Genomic DNA, 10818 nt, shown 5'->3' with positions numbered 1-10818 from the left:
ATAATATTAATTAAATAATTTATTTTGCCTTTGGTGCATGGGCTATCAGTACTTCATTCCATATAGGATATAGTGCCACAGAATTTTTTTAGGACGCAATTAATTATTTTTTATATTTTTAATTTAAACAAAAAATTAGAAGCTCAAACATTTCAATGGTGGTAATAGTATTAAGTTAGTAACTTTTGTAACTGAAGAACAAGAGGCCCAGAGGGCCTGTATCGCTCACCTGGTTTGTAATGCCTAGGAATGTTCTGAATACAAGTTCATTGTTTCTTTTCTGAATTCCCCTATTGGGGCCCACTCTTTCTGCTCCAGGGGGTCAAAGCCAAAATTTATACAAATTCTGTTAACCCCAAGGATGTTTCTAGGCCAAATTTGGTCACAATCCATGCAGAACTATATGACAATTAGCGATTTACAAAATTTACCTCTATTTCCCCTATTGGGCCCAGCCCCTTCTGCCCCCGGGGGGTCAGAGCCAAAATGTATACAAGTTCTGTTTCCCTTCCCCCAAGGATGTTTGTGGTCAAATTTGGTTACAATCCATGCAGAACTCTAGGACAAGTAGCAATTTATAAGATTACCTTTATTTCCCCTATTGGACCCCGCCCCTCCTGCCCCCGGGAGGTCAGAGCCAAAATTTATACAAGTTCTGTTTCCCTTCCCCCAAGGATGTTTGTGGTCAAATTTGGTTACAATCCATGCAGAACTCTAGGACAAGTAGCGATTTATAAGATTACCTCTATTTCCCCTATTGGGCCCCCGCCCCTCCTGCCCCTGGGAGGTCAGAGCCAAAATTTATACAAGTTCTGTTCCCCTTCCGCAAAGGATGTTTGTGTCCAAATTTGGTTACAATCCATGCAGAACTCTAGGACAAGTAGCAATTTATAGGATTTACCTCTATTTCCCCTATTGGGCCCCGCCCCTCCTGCCCCCAGGGGGTCAGAGCCAAAATTTATACAAGTTCTGTTCCCCTTCCCCCAAGGATGTTTGTGGTCAAATTTGGTTACAATCCATGCAGAACTCTAGGACAAGTAGCAATTTATAAGATTACCTCTATTTCCCTTATTGGGCCCCGCCCCTCCTGCCCCCAGGGGGTCAGAGCCAAAATTTATACAAGTTCTGTTCCCCTTCCCCCAAGGATGTTTGTGGCCAAATTTGGTTACAATCCATGCAGAACTCTAGGACAAGTAGCGATTTATAAGATTACCTCTATTTCCCCTATTAGGCCCCGCCCCTCCTGCCCCCGGGAGGTCAGAGCCAAAATTTATACAAGTTCTGTTCCCCTTCTGCCAAGGATGTTTGTGGCCAAATTTGGTGACAATCAGTGCAGAACTCTAGGACAAGTGTCGATTTATAGGATTTACCTCTATTTCCCCTATTGGGCCCTGGCCCTCCTGCCCCCAGGGGGTCAGAGCCAAAATTTATACAAGTTTTGTTCCCCTTCCGCCAAGGATGTTTGTGGCTAAATTTGGTTACAATCCATGCAGAAATTTAGGACAGGTAGCGATTTATAGGATTTACCTCTATTTCCCCTATTGGGCCCCGCCCCTCCTGCCCCCGGGGGGTCAGAGCCAAAATTTATACAGGTTCTGTTCCCCTTCCCCCAAGGATGTTTGTGGCCAAATTTGGTTACAATTCATGCAGAACTCTATGACAAGTAGCGATTTACAGGAAATGTTGACGGACGGATGACAGACGGACGACGGACGGACGGACGGACGACGGACGACGGACGCCGGGCCATGACATAAGCCAGGTGAGCTAAAAATACTAAATCGTCTGCTCCTGTTTTTGATAGTGAAAAAATACCATTTGTCAGCAGTGCAGCATCTTTGAATTTTACAGACTCTTATCAATATGTAGAAGTCAAAGAGACCTAATATTATACCTGTATGCAGGGATTGAAGACTTTAAAAGATTATTCATCTGAATGACCTTGACCTTCATTTATTGTCGCAGGGATCAAATAGGCTGAAATGTTTTAATGTGTCAATATTACACCTCGTTTAAATGAATTCATGACCTTGACCTTATTGAAATAGGCTCAATCATGAACGCCTTCTTGTTAACTAAAGAGCTTATGTCATGGCGCGGTGTCTGTCGTCCGTCTGTCCGTCGTCCGCCCGTCAACATTTCCTTTAGAACACTACTAGTCACAGAGTTCTGCATGGATTCTAACAAAATCTGGTCAGAAACATCCTTGGGGGAAGGGGAACAGAGTTTACATAGATTTTGGCTCTGACCCCCATGGGGCAGGAGGGGCAGGGCCCAATAGGGGGAATAGAGGTAAATCTTTGAAATTACTACTTGTCATAGAGTTCTGCATGGATTCTAACCAAATTTGATTAGAAACATCCTAGGGGAAAGGGGAATAGAATTTCTGCAAACTTTGGCTCTGACCCACCAGTGGCAGGAGGGGCGGGGCCCAATATGGGAAATAGAGGTAAATTCTTTAAATCGCAACTAGTCATAGAGATTGGCATGGATTGTACCCTAATTTGGCCAGTAGCATCATTGGGTGAAAGCGAACAGATTTCGTATAAATTTTGACTCTGACCCCATGGGGCAGGAGGGGCAGGGCCCAATAGGGGAAATAGAGGTAAATTCTTGAAATTAACTTGTTCTGCATTGATTCTAACCAAATTTGAGAAAATCCTAGGGGAAAGGGGAATAGAATTTCTGCAAACTTTGGCTCTGACCCACCAGTGGCAGGAGGGGCGGGGCCCAATATGGGAAATAGAGGTAAATTCTTTAAATCGCAACTAGTCATAGAGATTGGCATGGATTGTACCCTAATTTGGCCAGTAGCATCATTGGGTGAAAGCGAACAGATTTTGTATAAATTTTGACTCTGTCCCCAATGGGGCAGGAGGGGCAGGGCCAAATAGAGGGAATAGAGGTAAATCCTTGAAATTACTACTTGTCATAGAGTTCTGCATGGATTCTAACCAAATTTGACTAGAAACATCCTAGGGGAAAGGGGAATAGAATTTCTGCAAACTTTGGCTCTGACCCACCAGTGGCAGGAGGGGCGGGGCCCAATATGGGAAATAGAGGTAAATTCTTTAAATTGCAACTAGTCATAGAGATTGGCATGGATTGTACCCTAATTTGGCCAGTAGCATCATTGGGTGAAAGCGAACAGATTTTGTATAAATTTTGACTCTGACACCCCGGGGGGGGGGGGGGGGGGGGGGGGGAGAAGGGGTGGGGTCCCATAGGGGAAATAGAGGTAAATCCTTTAAATTGCTACTTGTCATAGATTTTTGAATGAATTCTAATCAAATTTGGCCAGAAACATCCTTGGGGAAAGGGGAACAGAGTTTAATTGTTATTATTTTGGCTCTGACCCCCTGGGGGCAGGAGGGGAAGGTCCAATAGGGGAAATAGAGGCAAATCATTTAAATCATTTCTTTTCATAGGGATCCACATGGATTGTAACCAAATTTGGTCAGAAACATCCTTGGGGGAAGGGGACCAGAGTTTGTATATATTTTGGCTCTGAACCCCCCGTGGGCAGGAGGGGCCGGGCCTGATAGGGGAAATAGAGGTAAATATTTAAATTCCTTTAGAAAGGAAACAATGAACCTGTATTCAGAACATAACTTGGCATTACAAACCAGGTGAGCGATACAGCCCCTCTGGGCCTCTTGTTTTAGGGCTAGTACATATTGGTTTCCTGGTTGGAATTTGGCTGGTACCTAATACCCTATCTGCATTAGTTGTAGACCAGACATTAAGACTTACCATTGACATCTAGGTAGAAGTATTCCCCTCGGAAGTTGACAAGATAGATCCAAGATCTGTAACATCTGTCCTTTGTGCAGTAATACATTGTCATAACTTAAGCATGCATATTTTCCACAATTTTCCATTCATTTGTATACCCGGGTATATAAATATTGACAAAATTAAACCCCAATCCAAAACTTGCTGGACGTTTAAAGGATATCAGATTATGTGGTTAGATTTGATTTTGATCCATTAAGTACTAGCTACTTAATGTGTTTTAACTGAAGCCATCTTTAGTGACCTTAGGCCTAGCGCCTAAGGTCACTAAAGATGGCTTCAGTTAAAAACACACATGGTTACAATTATTATGGTAGTACTTAGCAAATGGAAAGTTTTATCTTTTTTATCATGTACTTTCTGTCAGCATACATACTTAAGACTTAAAACTATAACTGCAATGGATACTTTATATTATAATACTATACTTGCTCAAGATAAATTAAGTTCCGAATTTCTAAAGTTTTTTAGATCACCTGGCCCAAAGGGCTGGTTAGCTTATCATGTCTACTGCGGCGGGAATAGACTTTGTATATATTTTGGGTCTAAACCCCAAGGGCAGCCCTTTGGACCAGGTGAGCTTATGTATGGTGCAGCATCCGTCCATCAACATTTCCTTTAAATAGCTGCTTGTCATAGAGTTCTGCATGGATTCTAACCAAATTTGGCCAGACCTTGGGGGAAGGGGGATAGAGTTTGTACAAATTTGGGCTCTGACACCCAGGGGGGCAGGAGGGGCGGGCCTAATAGGGGAAATAGAGGTGAATCTTTTAAATTGCTACTAGTCAGAGTTCTGAATGGAATGCAGATTGTTACCTAATTTTAACCTTAAGAAAGATCCTTGGGAGAGAGGGAACAGAATATGTATAAATTTTGGCTCTAGACCCAAGGAGGGTACTAGCTAGAGTTCTGCATGGATTGTCACCAAATTTGGCCAGAAACATCCTTGGGGGAAGGGGAACAACTAGAAAAGAAAAAATGAACTTGTATTCATAACATAACTTATTACAAACCAAGTGTATCATAATAATTTGAGTCTAAGCTGTATATTTCAGGAGAATTATTCTGATTTCTTGCATGGATTTGGCGTTTATTTGTTATTTGCTTATGTCAATTAGCTACATTTCTGCTTGTATTAGACTCACTCCTCATGAATTCTAGTATCATTTTCAACCATTTTGATGTTTAGAGCTTAAAACATAACATTAAAACTGATGTGCCTAAAAAGGAACACGAACTTCAAAAACCAGTGACGATACAAACCCACATGTATATGCTGAGCACAATATTTCAAAATAACTTTATTCCAGGTAAAGGTCAACTAAGCAGTATTAGAATTACCTAAATAAATGGTCTTTATGACAAAATAACCTAATTTCATTGAGATTTACACCGCAGTTTCTTGTGATTAAATTGAATTGTTATTGTTTATTTATACATGTTTTTCCATGTGTCATGCTTGCACTATGTATACATTTGTATAGATCTGTGAAGTGATATCCATTTTCTGTCCTATTTTCCCCTTTTCTATCTCTTATGTTAATTGTTAATTTATTAGTTTATATACATGTTCCATCCCTCTTCATACCCTTATCCCCCTTAACCTCCTTCCCCCCTCCCCATCTGTTTTTTTTCTTACCCCCCCTGTCCCCTTTTCATAAATAAAACAAGAGGCCCATAGGCCTTAACGGTCACCTGAGTTAGAATATATATAATGAAACAAATTAAAGACCCATATAAACACTATATGCTGGGCCTTGAAGTTGGTCAGTGATTTATGAATTTGACTTTTTAGACTATGAAGAGTATTTGCTTCCATCAAACCTGTGAACTTAGAGGTATTTTTTGAAATTTTAATCATTTTGACCCTGTTTGGTCCTGCCCCTCTGGTTCCCCAGGGGGTCATCGAGGACGGATATGGATGTTAAAATGCTATATCTTAGGCTAATAATTCAAATCAAATTTGACTCATTTCCTATGAAAATTGGGAAAATAATGTTCACAAATATGTTTTTCCTATATAAACTAAAGCAAACTTGACCCCTCCCCAGGGGGTAACGTGAGACCCCAAGGTCATATAATTCAAAATTTTTATAAAACACCTTAAGATCTTTCAATCTGTAATTATTTGATTCTACTATTTCCAGAATTTTAGAAGATTTTTGAAGTTTTTTAGCCTATTTGACACTTTTTTTAGCCCCGCCCCTCTGCCCCCAGGGGGTCGGCCAGGACCAATGTGGATATGATATTAAAATGCTATCTCAGGCTAATAATTCTAAGCAAGTTTGACTCCTTTCCTATAAAAAATCGAGCAAAAAATGCTCATTAATGTGTGTTTCCTACATGTATATAAACCATAGTAAACTTGACCCCCTCCCCAAGGGGAAACAGGAGACCAAGGGTCATATAATTTACAATTTTAATAAAACAAGACCTTTTCATCTATAACGTGTATTTAATTCTACCATTTCCAGAATTTTAGAAGAATATTTTTGAAATTTTAGCCTATTTGACCCCTTTTGACCCCACCCCTAAGGCCCCTGGGGGTCAGTCGTAGAAAATTTGTTAATAGGATTAAATGGCCATCTCATAATGATAATTCTGACAACATTTGACTCATTTCCTATTACAAATGACCAAATAATGCTCAAAAATGTGTTTTCCCAATATAAACTATAGTAAACTTAACCTCCTCCCCAGGGGGAAACTAGAGACCCCCAGGGTCATATAATTCACAATTTTTGTAAAGGACCTTAAGACCTTTCTATCTATGAAGAGTATTTGATTCTACCACATCTGTGAGTAGAGAAGAAGATTTTTGAAATTTTACTCAATTTTACCCCTTTTGGCCCCTCCCACAGCCCCCTGGGGGTGGGGACCATATAATTCACAATTTTTGATTGGCCTTATGCCTTAGAAGGTTTGTGCAAAATTTCATTGAAATTGCTTCAGCAGTTTTGGAGAAGAAGTCGAAAATGTAAATTGTTTACGGACATACGACGCACGACGGACGACGCACGACGACGGACAAAAGGCGATTAGAATAGGTCACTTGAGACTTCGTCTCAGGTGACCTAAAAAAACAATATAATTTCTAGTGTATGAGAGGAAAATGCCAGAATGGAAGGAAATTGGAGTAATGTGCATGTATATGTGGCAAATAAAGTCTTTGTTAAAACATTGTTTGGAAAATCAAAAATTAAAAAAAAAAAAAAGAAAAAAAAGAATTGTTATTGTTAACCACTTTTAGTTGCTTTATTATAAAATTGTCAGCAAAATATCCACAATTTCAGGGAACAGCGTATAACATTGCATACATCTGTTATTTCATATTTTGGAATAATCACTGTTTCACATACTTGCTTACCATACCATTTTCTTCTTCTTGCTTCAATACTCTCATGTGGTTTAATACAGTTCTCAGGATTTGTCCATTTCTGTTCACAAACTGGTATAAATCAGCTTTCCAAAAGTAACTAGTCGATACACACCAGAACCGGTTTATCTTTCAAACTTTACATTAAAGTATTTCAGGTACATATGGTCACAGCATCTATATTATTAATTTCATGATCATCATGGGTTACGTCCCCTTGCATCAACATTAGTTAGGGGTCTCGTTCTGGTGACCTTTCAAATTTGCCAATCAAATTGTTTCTTCCAGATCGTTTCATGAACATTCCTTAAATTCAAGGATTTCCTTTCCTTAACTTTTAAATTCTGCATAGGAAAGCATTACGGATTTTTTTTAACTTAAGATTTCCTATGGAGAAGTCTAAGTTAAGGAAAGTTCGAGATACTGGTACCTGAGAATCTTGGAAGTGAATCTCAACGGACTAGATTGTCTAGTTGGGAAAAGATGTCGGAATTATTTTTTTCGTGTACGAAGTCAATTCGCCCAAAGAGCACAACAAAGTCAAAGCCAATTGCCTAATCTTTGAATAAGTGTATAATTAGCATTGAATTGTTGGTAAAGACTATGATGCGAATTTGGCATAATTCTAAATTTTGAAACGGACATGGTTAATTTTCTGATCATTCATGTTAGGCCATACAAAAAATATTTGTGTTTTCCGGTAACCCGACCAACTCTATAAAATTAGAGCCTACTCAAAAACTTTTTATCAGTTTTGTCCTCAAGCAAACAAATAACAACCTCAATTTTGTTTGGTTTTGCACAAAATTAGGAATGTGGGTACAAATGCGGTAAATTTAAGACACTAATAATAACCGGGAAATCAAAATCCATGGTTTATATAAGGTTGAATAAAGTCTATTTCAGTTTTTTTACTGCAAGAAACAGGGATGAAGAGGAAAAATAATGTATATAAAAAAAATTCAAGGGTGTTACCAGAAACAAGAATATTTTTTTATTTGGCCTTAACCTGACCCTGATCAGAACCTGCAGCTCGTTTTGCTGCTTTAACTCACTGCAATTAAAGACAACATAATCAAATTGATGTTGAAATGGTCATTTATTTGATGACGTAGTTATCATCAAAAATTGGTTGTCATACAAGTATTGTAATCGCATTACGTTATAAATGAGAAACAGCAAAGATGGGGTTCAAATCTTGCCATCTTGCTGATACAAGATATATCGTGTACATGTATTCATGACCAGGGCTAAAAACCAGAGATAAAAACTGTAACACAGAAAAAAACTCTGGAAAAACTTTCTGAAAATAGTGAAACATAAAAAGTTATATCTTGCTGATACAAGATATATCGTGTACATGTTTTCATGACCAGGGCTAAAAACCAGAGATAAAACTGTAACACAGAAAAAAACTCTGGAAAACTTTCTGAAAATAGTGAAACATAAAAAGTTGTCATACACAAAGAAAAATATGTAGTACATGCATATAGAAATATAAATGAGAAGCAGCAAAGATGGGGTATAACATACATCTTGCCATCTTGCTGATGCAAGGATATATTACTCTTGTATTCTTATCCAGGGTTAAAAAACCAGAGAAAAAACTGTAATACAGAGAGAAAAAAACTCTGGAAAACTTTTCTGACAATAGTGTAACCACAAAAGTTGTCGCACACAAAGACAAAACTAATTCAGTAAAACACATATAGTAAGCACTTCCTAAATATATATAAACTAGCATTAAATTAGGACGCGGGTCATAAGTGTGGGTTAATAAGTAATGAAATTAAAATACAAATTTCTTAATCACCGTACAATGGCTTTTTCTTGAAAAGTTATCTGCAGACTGGGAAGTGACAATGCCCCCAACATGCGGTATATGTAGACACATTGATACAAATATAATCTTTTGTATTGATGTCCGAAATAAAAAACCAGAGATAAAACTGTGATACAGAAAAAAAACCTCTGGAAAACCTTCTGACATTAGTGTAACGACAAAAGTTGTCATACACAAAGACAAAAATATGAAGTACATACATACAGATATATAAATGAGAAGCAGCAAAGATGGAGTACAAATTCTTTCTGATACAAAGATATATCACTTTTGTATTCATGTCGAGGGTTAAAATTACCAGAGATAAAAAACTGTAATACAGAAAAAAAACTCTGGAAAACCCGACAATAGTTTACCATATAATAGAGAAGCAGCAAATATGGGGTACAAATCTTGCTGATTCAATGATACAATACACTTGTATTCATGTCTGAGGTTTTAAAACCAGAGATAAAAAAAATACAGAAAAAAAAACTCTGGAAATCATGACAATAGTTTACCAGAAAAAAATATGGGGTACTCTGGAAATCATGACAATACACTTGTATTCATGTCTGAGGTTTTAAAACCAGAGATAAAAAACTGCAATACAGAGGGAAATCATGCAAATATGGAGGCAGCAAATATGGGGTACAAATCTTGCTGATACACAATTATACTCTTGTATTCATGTCTGAGGGTTAAAAACTAGAGATAAAACTGTAATTAATACAGAAAAAAACTCTAGAAAAGACCTTCTGACAATAGTGGTGTTACCTAAAAACTTGCAATTATGCAGTACATACATGTACATATAGAAAACCCTTAGATATAAATGGGATGGGAGTCATTAGGGGAAGGGGGTGGGGGTGGGTGGTGGTATTAAATAATTAATAAGTTATGTTGGTAAATTTCATAATCACTGTACCACTGGTTATCTCGTTTTCAGATTTCATTGGTCAAATAATCTGCTGCTGATAATATAATATTGTATCTAGTATTCATTCATGTCCAAGGTTAAAAACCAGAGATAAAAAACTGTAACACAGGAAAATAAACCACCTCTAGGAAAAACTTTTGACAATAGTGTAACCTATAAACTTGTCATACATAAAGACAAAAAATGCATATATATATGGGTGGGTTATTAAACAACAAGTGTTGGAATTAATATATATTTCCTATTTCCTAATTTAGCCGTACAATGGAAATATCTTGAAAAATGACCAATGATTAAGTGCAGGATTCAAGGTTTATTTATTCTCTCTGACTCATAAAAGTATGTAAGAAGTCCAAAATTTTGTAAATAAATATGTGATATATGGCATAAAAGCAATCAAAATATTAGTGCTCTTAGCACTTATATACATGTACAGATATAATTGAAAAGTAATCAAGAGCACTTAACAGGTAATGAATTAGGTCAGAAAGGCTGCGTTGATAAAGATTGATTTTGAATTAGTTTACATAAAATTTTCTAAGAATCCTGCCATTTGTATCTAGGTTTTTACCATTAAATTATATTGAACTTTCCTTGCATTAGTTCTTGACTTGAATAAGTATTAGTGCATTTATTTTAGAATAAGATTTATTTCTTAAAACATTACTGATTCCTGTGCTCATTTTAAAAAGATAAAATACATTGCCAATGTTGATTTACATAAATTACAATTTCTCTCATTTTGCAGAATACGAACCTTTCTTCGATTCATGATTCTTCATGTAGATTAATATAAGCGGTTCTAAATGTATACATAATTTTGCTATCATTTCATTAAGTTCTAATAAATTACTTTACTATGTCAAACTGTGTCAATATCGTCAT

At 37.2% G+C, this 10818-nt stretch overlaps 1 long non-coding RNA gene across 1 annotated transcript; it reads right to left on the bottom strand.

The window, feature by feature from the left end:
• Positions 1–8251: 8251 nt before the first annotated feature.
• LOC138314026 (uncharacterized) lies at positions 8252–9208 on the bottom strand. The gene is made up of 2 exons (XR_011207315.1): positions 8570–9208; positions 8252–8441 (listed from the first exon to the last, which is right to left on the bottom strand). It is a non-coding gene; the product is annotated as an uncharacterized lncRNA (long non-coding RNA).
• Between the last annotated feature and the right edge of the window lie 1610 nt (positions 9209–10818).

This window comes from Argopecten irradians, unplaced genomic scaffold, assembly GCF_041381155.1.
Source record: "Argopecten irradians isolate NY unplaced genomic scaffold, Ai_NY scaffold_1227, whole genome shotgun sequence".
NCBI classification, from domain to species: domain Eukaryota; kingdom Metazoa; phylum Mollusca; class Bivalvia; order Pectinida; family Pectinidae; genus Argopecten; species Argopecten irradians.
The sequence above is the reverse complement of the archived record's forward strand: the minus strand, read 5'-3'. Positions and strand labels throughout refer to the sequence as shown.